Below are 15,863 nucleotides of genomic sequence, written 5' to 3' on the forward strand. Positions count from 1 at the left end.
AGTATATAACATCTTTGTTTTCCCTACATACAATTCCAAAAATTCTTAGAGATTATTTTTGTGTTGATGCTCTTATCTTTCCTAATCAATGATGAGCCATATTTTGAAACATCGTAAGATTCCAGCAGCTTTCAAGACTTAACAAGGATATAAGTAGGCTTCATATATCCTAAATAGAATATGTGAGCTATCTATTATTTCCTAAGCAGAGTGTAAAGCAAATTTACCATAGTATTTTTATGCAGAAATGTGGTGTGTATTCTTTAGGATTTTATCAAACATTTTTCAAAAAAGAATTTATATTTACTTTGAAAAAGATCTAAATAGTTTTTAACTGGAAAGACTACTCATGTATCAGATTCCTCCTGTAGACTTAGCCTGCATTTCTTTTCTTTCCTAAATAAATTACTCGGTCTCAACAGAGTGATGAAGGTTTATCACTTTTGAAATGTTCTTTGTAAATTGGAACTATGTCCATGTCTTGGCTAACACCATCACTACTACTTGAAGTCTATTCCATTTCTAATATCTCTCATCAGAATTACATATATCGAAACAATCAGCTTAAATGCCATAAACCCTATTACGGCTGTTTCATCATTAAAGCCCACTTTGAAAGAAAGAAAATAATCTATGGTTCTATGTAGTATGTATAATTTTTGACCTAATATATGTAATATGCATAAATTTATGTAAAAAATGTTTAGTTTCATATTTATTTTCTTTGTTATTTCATATATTATTATAATCTTTTAAAAAACAGGAACTTTGTTCTAAATAGTTTACATTCCCCATTACTTGCATGCTTTGCATATAGTAGCTATTCATTTATAATGAAGTGAAAATGTGAGAGAGAAATTTAAAGTTAGGTGCTGCAAATAGTGTGATTACATTAATTATTATTATTTTTTTATTTTGTATCTAACCCCCGATAGTTCAGTTGGTAAAGAATCCGCCTGCAATGCAGGAGACCCTGGTTCAATTCATGGATCTGGAAGACCCACTGGAGAAGAGATTGCTACCCACTCCAGTATTTTTGGGCTTCCATTGTGGCTCAGCTGGTAAAGAATCCGCCTGCAATGCAGGAGACCTGGGTTCAGTCCCTGGGTTGGGAAGCACTGCTAGAGAAGGGAAAGCCTACCCACTCCAGTATTCTGGCCTGGAGAATTCCATGAACTGTGTTGTCCATGGGGTTGCAAAGAGTCAGACATGACTAAGTGACTTTCACTTTCAGCACAGAATTATGTAAGTTTTTAGTAATTCTTTTAAAGATTTAGGAAATAACTCTATAACATAAAGCAAGTACAACTATTTTAAGTACAGGAAAAAAAAGCATGAAATGTCACTCATAAACTCTTGGATTACCAGCATTTTTATGAAAATATTATGATAGTCAATCTCACCAGAATTTTGTTCAAAATTAAAAACCATTTTCCTTATTTGGAATTTGTTTTTGTATTATTTCTCTTTTGTCCTCACTCACATCAAATCATTTGAAAAGTAGAAATTAAAAACTTGACTAGAAATATCTAAACCTTCATAATACTCTACTGGACGAACTTCTCTGAAATTAAAAGTCTATTTGACATTTTATAAAAATAGTATTTTAAAGGTTCATACTGTTAACCTTGAAAATTTAACATATACACCAGTGCTTTAAGTAAACAAGTCTCTACAATATTATGAACTGACAATCATTTATTTTTTAATGACAGCCATTTTAAATTTTAATAATACTTCTTTTTGTAAACAGAACAATCAGTTCTATCAAGGACATACAACCAAATGCAGAAGACCTGTTCTCATAAAACTAGAAAACAGCATCTATGTCATGCAAGTCATTTTTGTTGATAGGATAACAGGTGATGGAGTCTTGCTAAATATCACAGATGTCTTATTTTTTACAAGTTTCCCCACCTGTGAATATTCAGTTAACATGGTATTTGCTTAAACATTCTCTATTCTTTTTGTAACTTATTGTGGAACCAGTTATAAAAATTCAGCAGATTTGAGCTGACAGTTTTTTCACTGAAATATGGTGAAAAGGAAACCCAACTTGCTCTTTTGCTGGTAAACTTGCTCTGTCATGCTGAAGGAGCACAGAATAATATATGATTGTCAGTTACAGATGCAAATAGTATCCAGAGATACCCAAGGGGAAGAAAATGTTGACCATGCAAGAAAGACTATTTTTACTGCATTTTTAACTATATGCATTCTTAACTAAGGGTAAAGTAAACAGTTTGGGAAATCATTGGAACACCAAAATGCAGATGTATTCACTGAATAAATAATATGCTGCTGCTAAGTCACTTCAGTCGTGTCTGATTCTGTGTGACCCCATAGACGGCAGCCCACCAGGCTCTACCATCCCTGGGATTCTCCAGGCAAGAACACTGGACTAGGTTGCCATTTCCTTCTCCAATGCATGAAAGTGAAAAGGGAAAGTGAAGTCTCTCAGTCGTGTCTGACTCTTGGCGACCCCATGGACTGCAGCCGACCAGGCTCCTCTGTCCATGGGATTTTCCAGGCAAGAGTTCTGGAGTGGATTGCCATTGCCTTCTCCAGAATAAAGAGTATAGTGGTTTGTTAAAAACTGAGACCCCATACTAAAAGTAGCTTTAAGTATGCTAAAGGATAAATTTGCTCCTCTAGGTAATCTGGAAATTTTTTAAAAATTATTTTATAAGGTAATTAATCTGACTTGTATTATTATGGTCAGTATGCTTGATCTCAATTTACATATACATGTACACTTTCATTGTTACCTTTCTCTCTCTTGATAGTCTGTAATTGTATTTTTATGTAATATCCATAATCTCATATACAAATATAATAACATTGAAATGCAACTTTTCTAGCATTAAATTTACAGTAATGTCTTTTAATTTCAGTTAATTCTTATAAATCATTTATTTAAAGTGTAAAATTCAATGAGTTTTAAGAGCTGTAAATAGCTATTGAAGTCATGATTACAATTAAGACAGAAAACATTTCAGCCATCCCAGACTGACTCTCTGTGCCCTTTTTCAGTCCATCATTTCTTCTGTTCTGGGCAACCCCACATCTGCTTGTGTCTTTTTAGACTAGCTAGTGTCATCTAGAAGTTTATATAAAAGTGATAATACAGTGTTTACTCTTAATTTGAGTTCTTTTTACTAGCATGAATACTTTGAAGGTCATCTGTATGCTTGTGTACATAAGTCATTCATTGGCTTTTATTGGTAATTATCATTCCATTGTATTGTTTTGTTTATCCAGTCTCCTGCTAATGGATATTTTAGTTGTCTCTAATTTTTTTATTAACATGATGAGTCTCTGTGTGTATATGCCTGTTTTTTATATCTGTTGCATAATATATAGATGTAGAATGGCCGAGTCATATACTGTGTATGTTTCAATTTTTATAGAACTGACAAAGAGTTTTCCAAAAGGACTGCACCATTTCCTATTTCCTTGAGCAGTGTATGAGAGTTCCAGTTTCTCCACATCTTGAATTTAGTATTGTGGATTTTTAAAAAAATTATTATTTTAGTGAATACTCTTGCCTGGAAAACCCCATGGACGGAGGAGCCTGGTAGGCTGCAGTCCATGGAGTCTCTAAGAGTCGGACACAACTGAGCAACTTCACTTTCACTTTTCACTTTCATGCATTGGAGAAGGAAATGGCAACCCACTCCAATGTTCTTGCCTGGAGAATCCCAGGGACGGGGGAGCCTGGTGCGCTGCCGTCTATGGGGTTGCAGAGTCGGACACAACTGAAGCGACTTAGCAGCAGCAGCAATGAGTGTGTAGTATTATCTTGTGCTTGTGTACTAAGTCATTTCAGTAGTATTTGGCCCTTTGTGAACCTATGGACTGTAGCCACCAGGCTCCTCTGTCCTTGGGATTCTCCAGGCAAGAATACTGGAGTGGGTTGCCATGCCTTCCTCTAGGGGATCTTCCCAACCCGGGGATCCAAAATGCGTCTGTCTTATGTCTCCTGCATTGGTAGGTGGATTCCTTACCACTACCACCACTTGGGAAGCACATGATAGTTTTCATGTGTGTTTCCCTGATCTTAATAATGCGTATCTTTTCATGTACTATTTTCTATCTGTAGATTTCACTTCTGTGAAAACCTTCTTAAATCTTTTGACCATCTTTATTGAGTTGTTTGTCTTATTATTCAGCTAAGTTCAGTCCAGTTGCTCAGTCATGCCTGACTCTTTGCAACCCCGTGGGCTGCAGCACACCAGCCTTCCCTGTCCATCACAAACTCCCAGAGCTTCCTCAAACTCAAATCCATTGAATCAGTGATGCCATCCTACCATTTCACCCTCCATTGTCCTCTTATCCTCCTGCCTTCAATCTTTCCTAGCATCAGGGTCTCTTCCATTGAGTCAGTTCTTTGTATCAGGTAGCCAAATTATTAGAGTTTCAACTTCAGCATCAGTCCTTCCAATGAACACCCAGGACTGATCTTTAGGATGGACTGGTTGGATCTCCTTGCAGGCCAAGGGACTCTCAAGAGTCTTCTCCAACACCACAGTTTAAAAGCATCATTTCTTCAGCGCTCCGTTTTCTTTATTATTTACTGGTGTTATTATTAACCAGTAAAATTTCTTTATGTTCTAGATGCAAGCTTAATATCAGACTTAGATACTGTGAATGTTTCCTTGCAGTCTGGCTTACATTTGAGTTTTCTTAAGCATTTCAAAGACTAAATGGTTTTAGATTTGATTAAATCTTTTTTTCCCTAAAATCATAGGCTTTTTCTGTTATAGTTTGTACTTTTATTGTCCTAATAAATTTTTTGCACCAAGGTCCCTAGTTGGCCTGCTTTTGTTTACTTTTCAGTGTCCCCTGGTTGTTGCTTTTTGCATTTTTTTCTGGAACTTTTAGTGATAAATATTGGTAGACATAGTAAGTGTACTCACTCCATCCTGGGTGCTTATTGTCTAATAGTATTTTTGAGAAATTGTAAACAAATGAGAAAGAAAGCTCCACCATCACATAATTGAGATCATCCTGCTAGAGAAAAGAACATTTAAAGATGTTTCAGATGTGTCCGAGATGATTTGATTATATTGTAAGCAGTACATACAAAGGTACAGATTTGGACTTTTAAAATAATGCCCCCCTTTTTCTTGTTGCTGGAATTATTTCCTGATAATATGTGACATTTAAATGGAGCTTATTTATTTCTGGTCACAATAGTGAAAGTGAGCTCGATCAGTCATGTCCGACTCTTTGCGACTCCATGGACCGTAGCCTACCAGGATCCTCCGTCCATGGGATTTTACAGGCAAGAGTACTGGAGTGGGGTGCCATTTCCTTCTCCAGGGGATCTTCCAGACCCAGGGATTGAACCTGGGTCTCCTGCATTGTAGGCAGATGCTTTACTGTCTGAGCCACCGGAGAAGTCACAATACTAGTATAAAATTCTATAGTCTACTTTGCATGTTATATTTCTTAAATATGACACATTTCTTGAACATGACATATTCTTTCTTTTATATTTCCCGCAAGAGATGAAATCATAGCCTCTTACATCAAATGCTCTGAGATTTGTGAGGAAAAGATGGATAATGCTTCTTCCATTTAGAGTAGCATTTCAGCACCAGGGATTGCCACACATTATAAACCAGAAAGAAGACAAGATCAGTACTTATCTCTTGCAATGGGAAATTGTTGCCATTTGGAATGAAGTTCAGGCATCCGTTTAAGAATCTACCTTGTTCCAGGGCACCTCAGACATTCCCACTTTTTCTCAGATAGGAGAATTTCATGTAGGTGAATGACAGTCTTTCAGTTCAGTTGCTCAGTCATGTCTGACTCTTTGCAACCCCATGGACTGCAGCACACCAGGCTTCTCTGTCCATCACCAACTCCCAGAGCTTCCTCAAACTCATGTTCATCTAGTTGGTGATGCCATCCAACCATCTCATCCTCTGTCATCCCCTTCTCCTGCTTTCAATCTTTCCCAGCATCAGGGTCTTTTCCAATGAGTCAGTTCTTCGCATCAGGTGGCCAAAGTATTGGAGTTTCTACTTCAGCATCAGTCCTTCCAATGACTATTCAGGACAGTCTTTAGATACTCTATTACATGTTTCAGGGACATCAGTACATAAATAATCAGTGTCTTGATCATTACTTTTGATGCTAGATGGATTTTATAAGAACATCTTTGCAAAAAAGCAACATTTGGAGTCTTACTCAGTATTTACTTTGTGTGTGTGTGCGTGTGTGTGATTTTGTTACTGTGACACACAGTGGAGGTCTGGAAATGATAACAATGCCATTCTGATCAATTTACCAAGTACACAAAATGTTCACTCATTTCTGGAAAACAAATTGTTGATCTCAGCCTATACCAGTTTGTATTGAAAGGGAGTAGGTACAAGTGTATTAAGCCCCTCCAAATGTTTCAAATGTTAAAATTACAAATGGCTACTTTTAAACTGTATTATTTAGAGTTTTAAAAAATATACTGCAAGCATTACTCTTGTTTTAAGTCATTTTTAAGCTAATGAGAATTCTATATGTGATAGTTACATAATTTCCAAATGATGACATTTGAGTAAGTTCTTATTGAAGGGTTTAGGGACTGAGAAAATAGATAAAAATATAAATCTGTTGATCATGAAAAATATGAGACTATCCTCTCCTGTCCATGCCTCTTACGACTAATACTTTTCTTCCTTGATGAAAGTCAGTGTAATAACCCAGACTGGCAGTCATGTATTTTATAATTGCTGATTTTTATCTTCACAAGTGAGAGAGACAGGTTATTTCCCAGATGGTAGAGTTCCACAAATGACACAGTATAGTGTGTATATATCATACATTATATTTTATGTTTGTAATTCTTTTGTAGGAATGCCAATATTATTCCAAATAAGGCAGGTATTTCATATACCTACATGGCAAGAAATTCTAGAAGAGTGATACTTAAAATTATTAAAAGCCACAAAAACACTTTTCTGCTAAGTTTTCATTTTTAAAGTGGCCAAGCTTCTCAGTGCCTCATATTATCTGTTTTTCAGTGCTATAAAAAATGTCTTTCAGAACACATGGTTTTTATATACTTCATTGTAATCTGCCATACCTGGCCCAGGTGGTAAGGGAAAGAAAACTTTCTGGAATGATATTGAAATGATCTCCGCTCTTCCTCTTCTAAAACTGCATGGGGAAATGCCCCACACAGAGGGCTTTACTGATGAGTTAAACATCATTAAATAAAGAAATGATTCTAATATGCAAAACTTGTCTGGACAATAGGAAAAAAACCTAGCTTGATAACAAAGGTAAAAAGAATAGTATGAGAAAGAAATACTACCAGTCTCAAGTGTAGAAGAGAGTCAAATTCCTCAACAAAATTAACAAACATAATCTAGCAGTATATTGATTACACCAATATAAAAATCCTGGCTTTATTCCAGGAAAACAAAGTTTGAATGTTTATTTCACATTGGAAAATCAATTGTTATGGTTCTTCACATTCATAGATTAAAGGAGAGTATCATAGCATATTAATAGAGAAGGAAATGCATCTAATTTTGTCACCATTCATTAAAAAAAAAAAAAAAACTTCTTGGACACTAATATTAAAAGGTGTCCTTTAGTCATGATGATGAAATCCTCTCTGTTTGTGTTTGAAAACATCACTGGTAGCTTCTAGGAGGAAGTAATATCTGATGAAAAGAGCTGGCGTCTTGTAATTAATGTGGGTGGGAAGCAGATTGCAGAAGAGCAACATTCATGTAACGGGATTTTTGCCTGTTCCCACCATTCCAACTTGCATTGAGAAGCGGTTGACTCCAAGTGTAAAGCAGTGTTTCTCAAACCTTAGCAAGCCTTGGGATCACTGAAGTAGTCATGAAAAAGAATGCTTTCCCATTCTGTGAGTGTTTGATCTAGTGCTTCTAGTTTGAGGCCAGACAATTTTCATTTCCAACAAGTTCCCAGGTGATATTGACACTACTTTTGGGTATCCAACGTTGAAAGTCTCTGGGCTTCAGCAACAATGACAGTTGTTTGGATTAGAGAGTCAAGACAATGACCATGGTAATTATTTTTACATGCTTTCTCAAAAAAACTACTCAGAGCTTTAAAATTCTAGTCACTGTGATATTTCTGTGCCATTACCACCCTGTTTTGATTGCTGTACTTCATTATAGTCTGAAATGGGAGAGTCTGATTGTTCCAGTTTCATTTTCTCTCCCAAGATTGTTTGGCTATTGGAGTCTTTTGTTTTTCCATACAAATTAAAATTTTTTTCTAGTTCTATGAAAAATGCTATTGGTAATTTGATAGGAATTACACTGGAGCTGTACATTGCCTTGGATAGTATGGTCATTTTAACAATACTGATTCTTCCAATCCAAGAACACAGTATATTTTTCCATCTATTTGTATTCTTTGATTTCTTTCATCAGTGTCATAGTTTTTGGAGTACAGGTCTCTTGCTTCCTTAGGTGGGTTTCTCTAGGTATTTTATTCTTTTTGATGGTAACTGGAATTGCTTCCTTTTTTTTCCTGATCTTTCATTGTTAGTAGATAGAAATTCAGCAGGTTTTTGTATATTAATTATGTATCCTGCAACTTTACCAAATTCACTGATGAGCTCTGCTATTCATTGATGGTGTCTTGAGCATTATCATTTCATCTGCAAACAGTGACACTTTTACTACTGTTTTCCAGCTTAGATTTCTCATTTCTTTTTCTTCTCTGACTGCTGTGGCTAGGACTTTCAAAGCTATGTTGAATAAAAGTGGTGAGATTGAACATCCTTTTTGGTTCCTAATCTTCGAGGAAATTCTATCCGTTTTCCACCACTGAGTATGAGGTCAGCCATGCATTTGCCACACTGGGACTTTATTATTTTGAGGCCATGTTCCCTCTCTACTCACCTTCTGGAGGATCTTTATCTTAAATGGATGTTGAATTTTATCAAAAGCTGTCTCTGCATCTACTAAGACAATCATATGGCTTTTGTTGTTCAGTTTGTTAAAATAGTATATCACATTGATTGATTTGCAGTCTATTGTTGATTCCATCTAGTTTATTTTTCATTTCCGTTGTTGTATTCTTCATCTCTGTTTGATTGTTCTTTATATATTCTAATGCTTTGCTAAAAAAACTTATAACCTCAAGCTAGCTGTATCCAGTCTTCTCTCAGATTCTTTGATCATCCTTAGAATCACTATCGTGAACTCCTTTTCTGGGGTTCTATCTCCACTTCACTCAGTTATTCTGCTGGTGTTTTATTTTGTTCCTTTGTCTAGAACATGCTTCTCTGTCACCTCATTTTACATAAGTTGCTATATTTGTTTTTATGTTTCTCATAGGTTGGTTACATTTCCCGACCTTGAGGAAGTGGTCTTTTCTAGGAGACTTCGTATGTCCCAGCAGTGCACTCCCCTCTCACCACCCAAGCGGTGTGTTCTAGAGGTTTCCTATGGGAGTTGTATAGGTCCTTCTGCTGGGGCGTGATGAATATGTGTGTACTCTGGCAGGCTTGGTTGACCCCAGTTCTGGTGTCTGCCTTGTGTGGAAGCTGCCAACCACCAGTTGGCAGGATTGAGTCACCAAATGACCTACTGCAGAAACCCAGGGGCCCTGGTGCTGATGTTGGCTCACTGGTGGATGGAGTCAGGATCCAGAAGCCTACTGGCAGGCAGGCAGGTCCTGGAGTCTGGTTGCAGGGTCTACGAAACCTTGTCATTGGTGGAGAAGGAGGTTATTGAAACATATGGATACAGTGTCTGAGGTGTCTTAAAGTTTGTGTTGGCTTGCTAGTGGGTAGGGCCAGGGCCAGCTGGTCTCAGGTCACGGTCTGGTCTATTGTGGGCTGGTTGGGTATTCAGGTTGTGGATTTGTGGTATTCTTGTTTCTTGTGTTTGCCCCCTGCTGGATAAGGCTGGTTCAGAGGCTAGAGCAGGCTTTCCAGGGGACAGGGTGGAGACCAGGGGATTCTGGAGCTGATGCCTTCCCATTGGAATGCAGAGTTGGGTCCTAGACCTCCTTGTGGGCAATCTAGAGGCATGTCTAGAGGTAGCAGTAGGCTCAGGATGGCTGTGCTGCTGCCGCTGCAAAGTCACTTCAGTTGTGTCCGACTCTGCGCGATCCCATAGATGGCAGCCCACCAGGCTCCCTCATCCCTGGGATTATCTAGGCAAGAACACTGGAGTGGGTTGCCAGTTCCTTCTCCAATGCATGCAAGTGAAAAGTGAAAGGGAAGTCGCTTAGTCGTGTCCGACTCTTAGCGACCCCATGGACTGAGGCCCACCAGGCTCCTCCATCCATGGGATTTTCCAGGCAAGAGTGCTGGAGTGGGGTGCCACTGCCTGGCTGTAGGCAGGCTGTTTGCTGATGGGTGGGGCTATGTCTACACTCAGCTGCTTCACCTTAGGTATTCCAGCACTCATGCCTACAGGTTGTTGGGTGGGACAGATCTTGGTACCTGAGAACTAAAGGATGGAGCCCACAGTGGCACCTGTCCGCACCAGCATCCATGCTGGAGAAAGCTCCCATGAGTGGCTGCTGTCAGTGTATGTGATGTCCCCAGGGCAAACTGGAGCTGCCCCCACCTCTGTGGACATTCTCCAAGACCAGCAGCAGGCCTGCCCAGAATCCTATCCAATTACTGCTTCTGCCCTGGGTCCCAGTACATGTGAGATTTTGTGTGTGCCTTTCAGGAGTGAAGTATCTATTTTCTCCAGTCCTGCGGGCCTCTCCAAATTAAGTTCCACTAGCCTTCAAAGCCAAATATTCTGAGGCCTCATCTTCCCTGTGCAAGACACTTAGGCTGGGGAGCCTAATGTGAGGTTCAGAGGTCTCAGTCCTGTGGGAAAATGTCTGTAATGTAATTATTTTTCTGTTTGTGGGCTGCCCACCAGGGGTATGTGACTTGGCTATGTTACAAGTCTTTTGTTCTTTCTTTATATCTTTTGTTGTACGATATCTTTTTTGGTAGGTTTAACTCTTTTTTCATTGATGGTTGTTTTTCAGATGTTGGTGTGTTTGTGAGAGGGGGTGAGCTTTCTTTTCTGCAATCTTGACTCCCACCCACCCTATGTCTTATGATTGGAGTGCTTAGTCCATTGACACTTAATTATTGATAGGTGTATACTTATTACCGTTTTGTTACTTATTTTCCAGTTATTTTTGTATTTCTTCTTTGTTCTTGTCTTCTCTTAGTTTCTTCCCTTATGAATTGATGACTTCCTCTAGTGGTTTGCTTGTTTTCAGGGTAGACAGGTGTGTGTATGCTCTTCACAAACGTAGTCTAAGTTTCTTTTATCCCTTTTGTTACCTACTCATTTTCCAACCAGTGAAGGGGACTCGTTTTCCCAGTGTCAGACCCAAGGGTCGGGATGCCCAATATGCGGCTTGAAACTTCCCTCCTCAGGGAGGTTCTCAGCTCCCTTGTAATGCTGCTTCTCTTCCCTGTCCTCTCCCTGGAGCACAGGTCGCAGCCTGATTGCTTCTTTTCCCTTTCTATCCAACTCCTCACGAATCTTTCATATACCTTTAGTCATATGAGCGTCTTTCTGCCAGTCTCCAGTTAGTTTTCAGCGAGAACTGTTCCTCATGCAAATGTGTTTTAGATGTGTTCATGAGGGGAAGCGAGTTCTGTATCTTCCTGCTTCCCCATTTTTTTTATCTGAATCATATCTCTCTTATTTTTTTTCATTATAGGATAATTACTTTACAATATTTTGATGGTTTTTGCCATACATCAACATGAATCCACATTAGGTATTTATATAATATCTGTTGTCTTTTATTTTTTGATATTATATTTCTCCCTGATTATTAAATCTGGGAGAAATATTTTTGCTGTAATCAATAAAATGTAAGAAGGTAAATCACCTCCATTAAAAAATAACATTTTTCATTATCTTTTTTGTGACGTCAATGACTTGGAGTATCACTTATGTTAAAACTAACTTCTCAAATTTTATTATAAAATTTTACTATCAATGGGGAAAAGATGAGAGAATTTTACAGTGATTAGCCAAATACCTAGTATAAAACCACCTGATTCTAAAAAAATTACTAAACTTTCTTTATAATACATCTATCCAGCTATCCATATTTCTGTATAGATATAAGCAATGTGTCTTACTTACATGATACATTGTCATTTAATTTTTCTTTATTTGTTGCTCGTATACTGTACTACAAGTTTGAGGACAATGACTGTGTTTAGTTTATAGTTCTTAGCATAAAACAGTCTTAGTAGTGTCCTAGTGTGAATTTACTGTATTCGAGCTCATCAAAATGATGAATTTAGTACTCTTTTTGAAGAAATGTTAATGAACTCTTTAAATGCTGTTTGGTAACATGACTTAGTGAAAACTTAAGCTTTAGCAGCAGAAAAATATGGTTTTAGTCTTTTGTTACTTTGGCCAATGTACTTCATTTTCTGTGCTTTGGTTTTCTCATGTATACTAACCTATGAGATTCCTGTGAAGAGTAAGATTCACTAACAATAGCAAAGTTACAGGATACCAAGTTATTATACAAAGGTCTATCACTTTCCTATATACTAGCAATGAATGCATGGCATTTGAAATTAATAATGCAACACCATTTACATTAGCACCAAACATGAAATTCTTAGGTATAAATCTAGTAAAATATGGATAATGTCTATGTGAGCATAACTACAAAATTCTGAAATATGAAATCCAAGCAGAACTAAATACATAGATATTTCAGTTCATGGATGGGAAATCTCAGCATTGTCAAGATGTCAGTTTTTTCCAGCATGATGTATAAATTCAATCCTAGTCAAAATCCTATCAGGTTATTTTGTGGCTCTCGACAAACTGATTCTAAAGTTTATATGGGGTGGGATAGGATCCTGAATAGCCAATACAATATTGAAAGAGGAAAAAATTGATTGATTGACATCACCCAAATTTAAGACTCACTGTTCAATGCTACAGTAATCAAGATGTTATGATATTGGTAGAACAGTAGAAAACTAGATCAATGCAACAGAAAGAGAGCCAGGCAATCAGTTCAGTTCAGTCACTCAGTCATGTCTGAGTCTGCAACCACATGGACTGCAGCACGCCAGGCCTCTCTGTCCATCACTAACTCCCGGAGTCCACCCAAACTCACATCCATTGAGCTGGTGATGCTATCCAACCATCTTATCCTCTGTTGTTCCCTCCTCCTCCTGCCCCCAATCCCTCCCATGATCAGGGTCTTTTCCAGTGAGTCAGTTCTTCGCATCAGGTGGCCAAAGTATTGGAGTTTCAACTTCAACATCAGTCCTTCCAATGAACACCCAGGACTGACCTTCTTTAGGATGGAATGGTTGGATATCTTTGAAGTCCAAGGGACTCTAAAGAGTCTCCTCCAACACCACAGTTCAAAAGCATCAATTCTTCAATGCTCAGTTTTCTTTATAGTCCACCTCTCACATCCATACATGACTACTGGAAAAACCATAGCCTTGACTAGATGGACCTTTGTTGGCAAAGTAATGTCTCTGTTTTTTAATATGCTATAGGAATCAGCAAACTAAAATGGACTGGAATGGGTGAATTTAACTCAGATGACCATTACATCTACTGCTGTGGGCAAGAATCCCTTAGAAGAAATGAAGTAGCCATCATAGTAAAGCCAAGCAATAGATCCACATAAATATTGTCAGCTAATCTTTAAAAAGGAGCAAATTTATTCTTTGAAATAAATAAACTATGCAAGAAAAGTTAACTCAGTTTTTCATATTGTTGGAACATAAGTCAACACAAAATCAGTAATAAAATTTAGAAGACTGCAACAGATAGAAAGAGTTAGTATATGAAACTCAATTCTGAAGCTGCTATCTCTCTCACTTAAATTAACTGGACTATTTGATGTGAATGAGGATATTGGTAACAATGTAATTTTATAGCCCATGAGAGGAACAACATTCAGAATGACAGCTCTCCAAAGGACTTTAAAACTAATGGACTGCTTTTTAACACCTTTATGAATCTTTGCAAACTTTTCCCAGAGTGGGTATTAAAGGTATAATGAGTAGATAAATTGAATAGGGAACTAAAGTAAGATAAATAGTGTAACAGTGAATCAATATATTATTTCAAGGAGAAACATTGCAAATGCTGTAGTCAGCCATGTTGGTAAATATAGCAGCACATGTGATATTCTCATGTTGTAGGGGAAAATATACACCGAACAGTTTGAATGGGATTTAAAATACATTTATTTCCTTTCTTTTTAAATTTTATAGAACTATAGTTTATTTACAATGTCATATTAGGTTTATTTTCTATTTCTGGAAAATTATAATTTATTTGTCACCTTCAGAGAATTTAATTGAACCAAAATTATCAAAAATGATTTAAATAACTATATTTGGTATGATAAAGAGCCATAGTCAGTCAGTTCAGTCACTCAGCCGTGTCCAACTCTTTGTGACTCCATGAATAGCAGCATGCCAGGCCTCCCTGTCCATCACCAACTCCTGGAGTTCACTCAAACTCACGTCCATCGAGTCAGTGATGCCATCCAGCCATCTCATCTGTCGTCCCCTTTTCCTTCTGCCCCAATCCCTCCCAGCATCAGAGTCTTCCAATGAGTCAACTCTTTGCATAAGGTGGCCAAAGTACTGGGGTTTCAGCTTTAGCATCATTCCTTCCAAAGAACACCCAGGGCTGATCTCCTTTAGAATGGACTGGTTGGATCTCCTTGCAGTCCAAGGGACTCTCAAGAGTCTTCTCCAACACCACAGTTCAAAAGCATCAATTCTTCAGTGCTCAGCTTTCTTCACAGTCCAACTCTCACATCCATACATGACCACTGGAAAAACCAAAGCCTCAGACTTTATTTTTCTGGGCTTCAAAATCATTGCAGATGGTGATTGCAGCCATGAAATTAAAAGACGCTTACTCCTTGGAAGGAAAGTTATGACCAACCTAGATAGTATATTCAAAAGCAGAGACATTACTTTGCCAACTAAGGTTCGTTTAGTCAAGGCTATGGTTTTTCCTGTGATCATGTATGGATGTGAGAGTTGGACTGTGAAGGCTGAGCACTGATGAATTGATGCTTTTTAACTGTGGTGTTGGAGAAGACTCTTGAGAGTCCCTTGGACTGCAAGGAGATCCAACCAGTCCATTCTGAAGGAGATCAGCCCTGGGATTTCTTTGGAAGGAATGATGATAAAGCTGAAACTCCCATACTTTGGCCACCTTATGCAAAGAGTTGACTCATTGGAAAAGACTCTGATGCTGGGAGGGATTGGGGGCAGGAGGAGAAGGGGACGACAGAGGATGAGATGGCTGGATGGCATCACTGACTCGATGGATGTGAGTCTGAGTGAACTCCGGGAGATGGTGATGGACAGGGAGGCATGGCGTGCTGCGATGGGGTCGCAAAGAGTTGGACACGACTGAGCGACTGAACTGAACTGAACTGACTACACGGAACTTTCTTGGCAAAGTAATATCTCTGCTTTTCAATATGCTATCTAGGTTGGTCATAACTTTTCTTCCAAGGAGTCAGCGCCTTTTAATTTCATGGCTGCAGTCACCATCTGCAATGATTTTGGAGCCTCCAAAAATAAAGTCTGACACTGTTTCCATTTTTTCCCCGTCTATTTCCCATGAAGTGATGGGACCAGATGCCATGATCTTAATTTTCTGAATGTTGAGCTTTAAGCCAACTTTTTCACTCTCCTCTTTCACCTTCATCAAGAGGCTTTTTAGTTCCTCTTCACTTTCTGCCATAAGGGTGGTGTCATCTGCATATCTGAGGTTATTGATATTTCTTCTGGCAATCTTGATTCCAGCTTGTGCTTCTTCCAGCCCAGTGTTTCTTTCTTTTTTTTTTTTTTTAAAGTAAATTGTGTTTTT

This window comes from Ovis canadensis, chromosome 16, assembly GCF_042477335.2.
Source record: "Ovis canadensis isolate MfBH-ARS-UI-01 breed Bighorn chromosome 16, ARS-UI_OviCan_v2, whole genome shotgun sequence".
Classification (NCBI taxonomy): Eukaryota; Metazoa; Chordata; class Mammalia; order Artiodactyla; family Bovidae; genus Ovis; species Ovis canadensis.